Here is a 12,369-nt window from a genome sequence, read left to right as displayed (position 1 = left end):
TTGAATACTGAGTGCATATGTAATATAATTCAGTCAACTCTTGCTTTGCTTGCAACATAATTGACAGAAGGCTGCGAGGGGGACATTTTTTTTGTATGGAGATTGTTATAACCTAATGAAGCTTGTGAGTTTGGTGTGGTGAAGCTGAAAAAGGACGTATTCAAATATGAAGAGATTAAAATAAAGTGTTACGTTCTGAAGCTTTCCAAGCTGTCTCAGCAAAATACAATGTTGTGTCATCAAATAAGCATTTCTAAATGTTGCTTCAAGTGACCAAAGGTCATTTCATGTCTAAGTGGAAAAAAATATTTTTCTTCAGGGACTCTCCAAGCTTCATTCAGTAGATCACTGTGAGAGAGAGATCCTTTCATAGTTTCCTTCCTGTCTGAATGTTTAGTCTCTATTATTGCTTTGTTATCAAAATATTTCATTCCCTTAGCAATGAAGAGGGCTTCTGAATCCAAGGCTGGCCCAAATCACAGTTTCTGATTTAGTCAAACAAAATGAAGTTTGTCTGTTGAATGACTAGTAATTTTATCTTTGGAAACTAATTTATACATGCAGTGAAACACATTTGGTTGCACTGCAACCCAAAAGATTGTAGTTTTCACTTGTGATGGAACTTATGTAAGAGGGGAGGATACAATCCCCAGAGAACAAATGGATACCATGGCCTAGCCAGTCTTTCTTGAGACTTTCAAATGGGAGAAAGCTTCAAACTTTTGTCATGTCTACATAGCTGCATCGCCAGTAAAGACTACCTAGGAGATCAGCATTGGATAGAGATAATCCTGGGTTGCCTAAAGCAAAAGGATATTTCATCCTGTATAAAGCCTGTGTACTACTATTATTCAGACAGAGGAATTAATGTCCAGTGAAATGGGTGTGGAATGTCAAAGAAATCTCCTTGGGGAAAACAACAAGAAAAACTGGAAGTGGTAACATTGGGAATAGCTGAGCTGTAGTATAGTTTATCTATAAAGAATAAGAACTGAAATAAATTTATATTAACGATTAAGATGGAGAGATGAAAGGAACAAGATTGAATAATCTTGGGGTAAGGATCAAATGTATTGAGCCAATGGAGAAATCAAATGTAATTAAAAAAATATTTTTATTGTTGATAAGAAGACTAGAGAAATGATAACTACAAAGAGGATATGGAAATCAGCTAGTACCACGGAAATAACATACTCACATACACATGCATTTTTAGCATGCATACACACACATTAAATATATACATAATTATGTACCATGTATGTACTTTTAAGTGATACATTGTTCTGGGCCAAATGTATCTTATATGTTGGACCCTGTGTATACAGGCAGTCCTTAACTTACCATGTTTTGAGTTACAACATTTTGCACTTACAGCATTCATAAATTAACACCCTGTTTCAACTTTCTGACATCACTTTGGACTATACAAAGCTTGATCCAATGCCATGCCATGCCAGCGAGCAGGTTCGCTGCGTTGCCCGTCTCCCATCTGTCCAAACTTCCTTGGACACTTTCTTTAAGAAAGCAGACAAGACTCCAGAAAAACCTGCAGCCAAGACTCCTGAGAAGACTCTAGCCAAGAACCCATCAAAAAGTCCAAGCAGGAGCCTTTCAAAAAGTCCAGCCAAGTCACCTCATAGAAGTCCTTCCAAATTGATATGATTGCTATTTACAATATAAATATGTTAATGTATCTATATTACTCATCTACAATTGATTGAGTACAAAATTCTGGGTTATTTTTGGTGAAAATAGGGCATTTCTATGGGAAAACCGGTTCTGAGTTGCAACGTTTTGACTTGATACAATTAGTTCTGTGTTGTAAATCTGAGGACTACCTGTACTTATTAGTCACTGAAGTCAGGAAAATTTTAACTGGACATTTTCCACCAGCATGTTGGCAAGTAAGTACAATCACAAAGGTAAATGCTATGTTATAGAAAAACAACATCTTAAAACAAAGAAAACAAAACTTTTATTGCTCTGATCAGCGATGGTTATGTAGCATCCCTGCATTGTTATAAGTAACACAAATGAAAATAAGCATCAGAAACTGAACAGAGTTCAGAGGATAGTAACAAAACTGATACAGCACATCGTTAATTAAACCTGCAAGAAAAGGTTAATAGAGATGTCTCCATTTGTTCAGGAATAAAGAACATTAAGGAGAGACAGAATAACCAATTATGGTTATGGAAAGGAACATTATAAAGCAGATGGGAATCAATTACTCTCAATAGTCAACTGGAACCAAATGAGTAGTAATGGCTCTTAAGCAGCAGGAACAAAAAGAGCAGAAATGCTTGTCAACACTTGAGGTGTTCAAAATGTAGAACAAACATAAATTTTCACAGTACCTTTGGATAATATGTAAGTATTGTCAGACTTTTTATAGATGCAGGTGAATTGGCTTACCTCTCCTCAGTCGATAAACAGCTGACCTGGAATGATAATTCAAAGGTAAGCATTTATTGTCATGTGGAGGAGTCACTAGTAATTAAAGGCTGGATCCAAAACGGACTTAGATGTCAAAGTGCTAAGTTTGGAAATGTCTAACTCTATGCCAGGTCTTGAGACTAGAATTCAAAATCTTCTGTTAGATGCTTTGGCTCTATATACAGTGCAAAGAAGAGCTAGGTATCTCAGGATGTGTAATTACACCAGTTTATGTGTAATTTCTGCCCCTAACTGGTAGGTGTCCTCAGTTCTGCTCCTCTGGGCCTTAGGCACTCTCCCTGACACGGGATTAGTTGCAAAGTCAGACACCTATGCTTTTTCAATGACAGACTGAATGAAAGCCCTTCTTCTTAAACATGGCCTGATTTTATGTAGTATCTCAATTGTTGGAGCACTTCCTTTGCCAAAGAAAGATTCAAACCCACAGTCTTCATGACCTAGTAAAGCACACTGGTTACTAAGTTGAGGCCAGTGGTTCTCACCTAGGGTACCTCTACACTCTGAGGTGCTGTGAAACCCCTTCAGGGGGCAGTGGCCAGATAAAACTGACCCACATGTTCCCCCTACATTATGGTTCTGTAATCGGCCTAAAGCAGGTAGCAAAGCTGACTCATGCTGTGCAGTGCTGCCTAGTCTGTCATCCTTTATGCTCCTCTCAGAAACTGCCCCGTCCACTTCTGTTTCCATGAGGAGTGTGGGGGTGCCAGACCAGGTAGTTATACAGCACAAGACGGCTCTTGTCTGCTTTAGCCTGATCTGAGCCCTAATGCAAGAGGAGCACATGCACGTGGCACACAGCTCTTCCCATGATGGTTGTACAGAAGGCATATGCAGCAGTTTGCACCCTGGTTCAAACCTGTTTCTCAGTAAGGGGGGTGCTAGAATCAAGGACTTCCAGATGAGCACCCAAGCCACTGAGCTAGGGGTACACATGGCCTTTTTCTATTCCTGAGGCTGTTCAGTAGTTGTGGGTTTTGGCTCACTGAATTGCATTTTTGGCACCTAAAGCCATTACATGCCGAAAAGATAATCACATATGGTCCTTGATTACTGTCACATGCACAGTCTCCTCAACGGTGTTCTTATGCATAGTCATCTATGTCCTCAGGGTGACATGGCCAGGCAGGGATAGAATACCAATCTGGGTGTAAATGGTATTTTTAACATTTGAAAGACCAAAAATCGCATGTAGACAATTAAATCTGGATGCTTAGATGACCAGGAAGGGATCTGAAGTTCCTGGGTATATTTGAATCATAAGGACAGACATCCTTATGTTTCAATGTAGTTTCCAAATTGAACACGGCAACTTCTCAGAAAATGAACGGACCTTTTGTGGAGATTTTTGTTTGTTTTTTTTTTTACTTTCAAAAATACTTTTTAGCACCTTGCACAGAAAATATATACTATATTCCTTATTTAAATTACTATAGAAGCATGAGAAAAATCCTGGCTCCATTGAAGTCAGTGGAAGTTTTTCAACTGACTGCAGTAGGGCTAGAGTTTCTCTTTACTTTTAATATTGTTGAGACATTCAGGCTAGTCATGTTGACAGTGTAATGTGTTTGGGTGGTAGGTTTTCCATAAGGTCACCAAAGTATCTGACACTTGACAGACCTTTAGGAAAGCTGGTCCTTGTCGCAAAGAGCTTAGGTTAATTTGACAATTTACATAAGGTAAAAGGCAGAAAAAGAGGAAAGGTTCCGAACAGTTTTCTTTCTCCTTTATGCCACTTGTGTAGCAAATTTCTCTCTTACCTATTTTCTTTCATTTAAATACGTGAAAGAGAAAACATCCAAGCACCCTTTATTCCAGCAATGATAAAATAGCAATATATTCTGACCCTATCTTATTGCACAATTGCAGAAGTCTTAATGCAGTGCTTTCAGTTTAAGGTACTTTATCTTCAGCTGATTATCATTCTCCCTGCACTATTATTTCCCCAACCTATGCTCCATACCTCATCCTGATTCAATTTAATGTTGCTCTCATTATATCCATCAGTATGCCTCAGCAGGAACTGTTATTTTTGGCCACCTGAGTAGGATTAGTTATAGATTGGACCAAAAAGCAGCTTCATTTTAACCCCTTTGATACTGGTGCTGAGACTCCCACGTGTACATCACATAAATGGATTGCAAGTGCAGTTATTAAGGGATTAAACTGATGCCTAAAAACTTTAAGACCATAGGAAAAAATAATCTATTGTCTTCAAATTCTAAGGCCCTACCCACCACCATACCCAGAACATCTTAAAAAATGGCTTGTATGTTGGAATAACAGCACTTCCTCAAATATAGCTTTGGCAGATGATATTTAAATATTTTTGAAGAGAGAACGTAAAGTCTGAGGTTGATTGGTAATGGGTTTTTTTGCTGCAATAGGCAACACCCCTCTAATGAGGTTATCAATTTCATTTCCACATCAATAACATAGAGCAGAGAAGAAAGCTTGCTGTAATATTTAATAAACACTCAAATTCATGTTTTGGCAGGAGAGAGAAATCAGCATTTTTTTCTGAATGAACATATCTCTTGATCTATGTCTGATCAGGTATCTACTTCCCTTTCAACATGCTCAGGTACTTAACACAAGTAGGGCACATCTACATGTGCTATTAATGTGACACAGACTTACTCTGCAGTAAAATACTACTCATTAAGCCTTCCCTGGGAGTAAATCTGTTCCTAATGGGTGCATCCAGATGAGTGCATATGTGCCTGTGCCATTTGAGATGTTGCAAGAGGTATGCTGGGAATGGAAAAATGTTCCCTGTGCTGCATGTTTGCAGCACAGGCTCCAAATTTGATACCTGGAAATCCATGTATCAATACCACCACCCCACCCCACCCTGAAAAAGTGGTGCAGGGCAACATGCCCTGAAGCAACTGGAGGCTGGGTCCTCCAGAGAGATGCTCTGGCACCCAGCCAAAGCATTTCTATGGCTATCCTGTGACTTGTTGTCCCAGCATACTGCCTCAGCATGCTGAAGAAAATAGGAGCAGGGCAGGGCTGCAGCATGACCTGGACCCAGGCAAGCAGAGAGGTGATAGTGGGGGTGTGGGGGGAAGGTTGTGGGTGGAAGGACTGTGGGGGTGGGTGGGATTGTGGGTGAGGAGGACTGCTCCAGAGGGGTGGGTCTCCCTCCCACGGTCCATAGGGGTGTGAGAGAGAGACAGTTAGGGATGGGGGAGCACTCTGGGTAGGAGAGGTGCCTAAAGCTGGGCTTAGAACCTCCCTAAAGCAGCTTGTGCAGGGGGAGGCCAGTCCGGGAGGAAGGGGCTTGCTCAGTCTAGTCTCTGAGCCCCAGTCAAGGGCTTCCCAGAAATAGCATGGGAATCCTGGGGCCTGGGCACAAGCACAGGGAGCAGAACAGCAAGGGCTGGCACTGCTCAGAGCCACAAGGCAGGTGGGACAGCTGCAACTGGACTCATGTCCTAGTACTGGGACAGAGCTGTGGCTGGGAGAGAGCGAGTGGGGGCAGGCATGGGCTTAGGGTCAGGAGTGAGCGGCACTTGGGGGGAGGAGGAGTCTATGGGTTAGGAGTGAGGGGCAAAGGCAGAGCAGGGCATCAGCATATTGGTGCTGCTCAGCACCCAACATCCTGGTGAGCGAATCAGGCAGGGGCAGCTCTGATTTTTCTATGACAAAAAAACCAAGAGCAACCATGAAAGTGGTACAGATATTTAGAATTCATTTTATGAGGATGATAGAGGCACTGGTAGGCTTCAAAATTGCTTTAAATTTGTAAACATATCAATAAAACATTGCCCAATTAATCTCACTATATATAGTGCTGTTTCACTTTAATCATGGAAGAACATGGATTTTGGGTATTTTAATGAGAGAATTTGGGTTTTTAATCAGATCATTTGCAATTTCTAAATGAAATACCAGGATCTCTGCTGGTGAGGCAAGTGGTGAGACCCAGGCAGAGAAACCTGCCCAGGGCCAGCACCAGGGACCCAGCTGGAGGGCAGATGAGGTGGTTGACCTCCTGGTCCTTTGGGGCCATGAGGACATCCTTCTACAGTTCAAAGTGGGCCACCACAAGGAGCACATCTGTATGATAGCTACCCAGATGGCAGAGCCAGGGTGCCAGAAGACACGATAGCAATGCCTCTGGAAGGCCAGCTGTGCAGCCACTGGCAGCTGGCCCACAGGTACAGGTGGCTCTGCTGCAGTGTCTGTACCATGGGCCCATGGCCATGCACCTACCTGGGCTATGACATAAAAATCTGCTAGTTATTCTCACTGTATGTTATAATTTAATTTGCCTCCCCACTCAGTCTTTTCCATTCCATCTCAGACAAGCTAACAGGCCACTTCTCTATTAGTACTTGCTAGAAACTTTCCTGTCTCTTCTCTCTTGCTTTCTTCCCCATAATGGTCATCTTGCACATTTTAATCATTTTCTTTGGTACTAGTGTTAATATGGAGAACCCTCAAACTTTCCTTCCAGTCCATCCCTGCATAAATTATAGGCACCCCAGCTCTTTTTACTTCATACTTTCATTAGTTAATTTATTACTACTTTTTGCTCCTTTCCTATATTGCTTGCAATTATAAGCAGGTTTCTTTAGTTCATTAATACTTCACTTTTAGTGAAAAGGATGCCATAGCAGATTCTTGCTATCCTAACAGCAGTTAAGCTATCTAGAAACAAATATTGTGCCTGAGACTAAAGACAAATTTAAATTTCTGGTATTTGTTTTGTCTAACAAGACTTCCACTTCTGTGACTTTATTTGAAGTATGTGCAGATACTGAAACTGATTCTAAGTGAAAAAATAAACACAATAAAGTAGTAGAAAAAAGCTGATATAAACCAAATTAGAGACTTTTTGCTGAGCCCTCAGCATAGTTTGTTATTGTATCATTAAATGCACAAATCTTAGCTGAAAGCAGACAGTGAAGGTAAAGGAAAAGGAAGTGATTGCATTTTTATAGCTTTATATTTTCCAAGCAAAATGGAATGCAACATTACATATTATTACTAATATCTAATCATGTAAGCATACATGTTTTAACTATTGCTCTAAAACATATAGGGATGGTTTACTCCATTCCAGCATTCTTAGAACCTCCACAGTTTACTGGAGTAGACCTCTACTCACAGACTGCACTACTGATATCCTATTGAACTTCTTGAGCCACTTCCCTGTCCTGGTACCTCCTCAGCTTCTCTTTGGTGCACTGTACTGTTACATGTTCTGATAGCAATATCAATGAATAATGTTATCCTGCTCTTTTTATGTATAACAATGGTGTCCGGTCAGGTGTGTAGTAGGGTGCCGCCTGGCATTGGGTTGAATATTCCAATAATTTTTCTTTTTGTCATCTTCCCACACTGGTACTGTTTTGTATTTTTACCAACAGGGTGGTGGGGCATCCATGATTACCCACTTGTGGATGTACTATCTGGGTCATGGTATTGTGCCATTTGGTGAGGTAGACTAGGCTCTGTGATATGCTGGATTGTTTCACTGATTAAACCATGTCATCTACACAGGAAGCATACCTTCTTTTAGTATTTTCGTATAATTGTTGAAAGAGTTCATTTCTAGATGGTGCACCCAAAGCTATTTATTTTGTTGAAGTGCTCTGCATGTCACAGTCAAGCGGTCAAGTTTGAGAAGATCTTTGTGGTTACATTTGTCATTCAGTAGAGTTGATTAATGTGGATGTTATAGAGGCTACTAAGGAGAAGATTACAGGAATGGAAATGATCAGGGCCTGGAATAGAGTTTTATCTGTACACAGGGGAAATATCAGAATTTAGAAATTGTTTAGAAGGAGAACTATTTTTTTAAAGACAACGCCTAGTAGCATGGAAGGGAGCAATGTAATACAATTGCATATGTATGTTACAGGTCTTTAGTACATATTATAGGTCTGTTAATGAGTGTGGTAGTTTCTACAGAATAGACTGAATGAGTAAATTAAGAGGGGGGTTGCAGGAGAAGTAAAGTAAGTGAAAGTTGAAGTACTAAGGCATTCAGAAGGGCACAAGAAATGGGCTGAATTAAGCAAGAGCTTGTCAAAAGTGCAAAATCAAAATCAGTATTTGATCCTCATTTTGAATGTTCACAGTTTTCACTGAAAAACAATCTAGGAGCTGCATTGTCAGGGCTGAAATCTGATCATAAAAATACCTTTGCCTAGCCAGGGTACATCTGGCATCTCCATACACGTGGATAATAGTAATCATTATCTATATTTTTCTCCTAAAACCCAAGGAAATTCTGGAAGGAAACTGTTCTCTCCATAATACTAGCTATTCTCATGGGGGGATGAAGCACTTTGCCTTATCTTAGGCGAGAAAGGATGATCCCAAAGAATTTTCTAAATCTAGTTGGCAAACCTAGAAGAGATCACTTCTTAGTGTCCTTGTACATCCTAAGCAATAGGAGGAGACTTTACCATAATTAAGAACTGTATTCCTGCTGAAATTGATGACACGCACTAATTTTTGAATTACCTTATTAATTAATTTGGCATATAGTTATGCTTCCGAAGCTTGCTCCATTGCCTCACGTTTTTCTTTTTAGATTACAACAGGTGATAAAGTACTGCCAAAAAAAAAAAAAAGACTATGATTCATTATTCAGTTTTATAATTATTTTTATTGACTTTTTTTTTTACATAATAAAACAGAAAGCGATGTAAAAGTCCTGTAGCCAGAGGCTCCGAAGTTTCCAGACTGCTAATAGCTACCTTTGTGGCCTGAAGCAAATTACATATATTCCTATCTTAGTTTGTCTACCTGTAGTATGGGGATATAAGAACATATATATTACATGGGAGTTCTAAAGATGTAGGGCAAGTTATTGTTCTACTTGTTTAAAATGTAACTGGACTTGAGTGGGTAAGTGGGCACTCATCTCCTTCATCTCCTTGATACTTTTTTGAGACTCAATTTTAAGTATCAGAGGATGGTGCAGAACAAATATATATGCTTTAGTACATTTTCATGGACTTGGACAGTGTGGAATAGTATTACACTCAGGTGCCTAAGTCAATTTAGACACCTGATGGGTGGAATAAATTCTAGCCAGTGGTGGGCAAAATATGGCCTGCAGGCCAGATCTGGCCCTCCAACTGATTGGATGTAGCCTGCAGGTTACTGCCTGCTAATTGACTGTATGTGGCTTGAAGAACTCTGCATGGGGCCAACCCTTCCTGCTCCTATCCACCCTGGCTCCAGCCAACGGGCTCAGCTTCCCCCCACCTCCAGTGGCTGCTTCTCCTCCTGCCCCTGCTCTACTGCTCTGGGCAGCAGGCAGGGCAGAGAAGCTGTGGGGTCACATAGTGGGCAGCAAATGCTAAGGCAGCCAAAGGGCAAACTGCAGGTGGTTGGCTTCTGCCCCAGCCCCTGGTTGCCTTCCACCCGCTTGGACACCCGTAGATGGCTACTCATCACGCCAGGTGGGTGGAGTGGATGGAAGGTGGCTAGGAGCTGGAGCTGGAGCTCTGCTCTGGGGCAGGAGCCACCTGGATACAGCTTCCCTGTTTCCCAGAGCAGTGCAAGTGGAGGAGAAGCCACTGGAAGCAGGAGAAGCTGAGCAGTACCAAGATAGCTGCAGCCGCGTTGGGAGCAGTCTCACTGGAAAGTTGTGCGTGCTTGCCAGGGTGGATGGGAGTGCATTGTGTACTGTCCTGGGTGGGAGTGGGTGGGGCTCATCCCCATGCAGAGCACTGTGGGGGTAGCCACAGGCCAGATGAGGGTGAGGGGGGGACAACATAAACTGCATCTGAACTGCACTGCTTGGGTAAGCTCTGCTGCATGTGCTCTCCCCCCACCTCCACTTGACTGGCTCCCAGGACCTAGTGCATGGGCAGCGCCCCCCCCCCCCGCCCCTCCCCACACACACACCAACCCCTCCACCCATGCACACCCCCCCACACACAATGCCTGCCACACACACAATATACAAGAAGAATAAGAGTTTATTTTGAGCTATTATGCAATCATGTTTACACTACTCAGAAACATAAATCAGAACAAAAATAATTGTTTAAATAAAAATGTTATAATAGATGTCTGGTTTCTTTTTTTACTATATGATTTGTTTTTATCTATTATTTGTTAAAATGATATATTCTGAAAGACTTCATGTATGTGACCCTCAACAGCTTACCAAAACTGATTAAGTGGCCCTCCAGCTGAAATAATTGTCCACCCCTGTTCAAGCCTGTAATGAAGTGTTTATAAAAAAAAAACAAACCTGCTATGAGGATGAAGAATGTGAAACAATAGACATGATTGGGAAGAAACTGGGTTGGTACAGTGCGGTTGCCTGGGCAAGCAGGAGATAGTTCAGTAAGTCAGGAGATCCCTTATAGTCCTGTTCTCATAAAAGATACAAAAGAGCCCTTGGAGTTCTGAGTTGTGGATGTTAAGGCATTGTATCTCGTGTACCTGGTCTGGTAAAGAAATGAAGAGGAGGGGTAATAAGCCTACCATTATGCTAAGGCTGTTGCAAACTGTCTTACTCCCTGGGAAAAAAAATTAGAGTAGTTCTGAGGGCTCTTCTAATTTGCACTTCTATTAAAATGGTGTCTTTTAATGACGTGGAGGAGCTGCAGCTAATTATGTACAGCAAAGTCCTTATGACTTTTTTTTTTTTTTTTTTTTTTTAATAGCTGTCTGGGCCACACTACTAAAGGGTGAAAAAAGGCTCTGACTTTTAACCCCATGCTGACAATCAGGCAGTAACCATCTCAGCTGGTAATTTCTGGTATGATTGCATCTGAGATACTGAATTTCATGTTGGACAAGAAATTACAAGAAAATGGATGGAGATCAGAGGAGAGCAACAAAAAATGATCAAGGAGTTGGAATGATTGATTTATGAGAAAAGATTAAAGGCACTAAATATGCACAGCTTGGCTCAGCAATGATTAAGGGCAGGGTGAGAACAGATTACAAATATTTCAAGGATGTAAATACCATAGAAGGAGAAGAATAATTTAGTAGAGCACAAGTTGGCAAAACTAGGAATAATGGGATGTAATTAATAAAAGAATTTGCAGGATGAATATTAGACCTGGATGTTTAAAGCCTGGGCTGGGCTCCAAAATAAAATAGCCAGAGGGGTAAATAGTTCCCCCTCTACTTAGTGGGTGAAGCATCCAGGAGGTAGGGATTTAGTTCTAATTCTTTAAATTATTCAAGCCTACAGTGTTCACCTTTCAGAGAAGGCCAGGCTTGAGAGACCTGTAGCCTTGAACCTTTGACACTGGTCTTCTCCAAGCAGCAGCAGCACTTTACACCTACCCACTCCCCGCCCCTGCAACTACTTCTATCAGCATAGAAGGGTCATCAGCATAGAACAGGAAGTATGTGGGTACCAGAGCTGGTTCACGCTCTCTCTCACGTTCTTTCACAGTTGTGTTTAATTAGACTTGGTTCTGCTGTTATTACCCACCCATCCAGTAACCCTCATCTCTGATTGGACCTGAAGCCTGCTGCACTGACAAGACTGTGGGCTACTCTGTGTCATAAGAAGAAAGAGCCAGCAATGGCATGAACCAAAAACTAGCAGGAGCCAGAAAAGGAAAAGAGGGAGAGACGTTTCTGGAGCAGCTGCTCGATGAAGGTAGAGCGGCCCCAGAGGGAGAGTGAGGAGGGGAGAAACCTGGATAAAAACAAGGAAGGAGTGGCATGTTGGAACGTAAGGAGAGTTGAGTGAGATGGTGGGGCTGAAGAGGAGTTGGCTGTCAGCTGGCTGGGAAAAACAGAGAACAATGTGGAGCTGGGATATACTGGCTGAAGAATCATTTCCAGGAGCACAATCTGGGAGCTGGCGCAATAGAGGGATAGCTGGGATGAGGCAGCTGAGCCTTATAGTGACCAGTAAAACTTTTCTTATTTCTTGTATTGTTATAATAAGGTCAGGCTTGGCTG

At 41.6% G+C, this 12,369-nt stretch overlaps 1 long non-coding RNA gene across 1 annotated transcript in view; it reads right to left on the bottom strand.

Moving 5' to 3' along the window:
• The window catches only part of LOC109281398 (uncharacterized), a 140,056-nt gene that overhangs the window by 40,569 nt on the left and 87,118 nt on the right, over positions 1–12,369 (bottom strand). The window contains exons 3-4 of the long non-coding RNA XR_009459749.1: positions 8,941–9,031; positions 2,419–2,444 (exon numbers count right to left, since the gene is read on the bottom strand). This is a non-coding gene — a long non-coding RNA (uncharacterized LOC109281398). The remainder of the gene's footprint in view (positions 1–2,418; positions 2,445–8,940; positions 9,032–12,369) is intronic.

The sequence above is a fragment of the Alligator mississippiensis genome, chromosome 2, assembly GCF_030867095.1.
Source record: "Alligator mississippiensis isolate rAllMis1 chromosome 2, rAllMis1, whole genome shotgun sequence".
Taxonomy (NCBI): Eukaryota; Metazoa; Chordata; order Crocodylia; family Alligatoridae; genus Alligator; species Alligator mississippiensis.
Note: the sequence above shows the minus strand (reverse complement) of the source record. Positions and strands in the feature narration are given on the sequence as shown.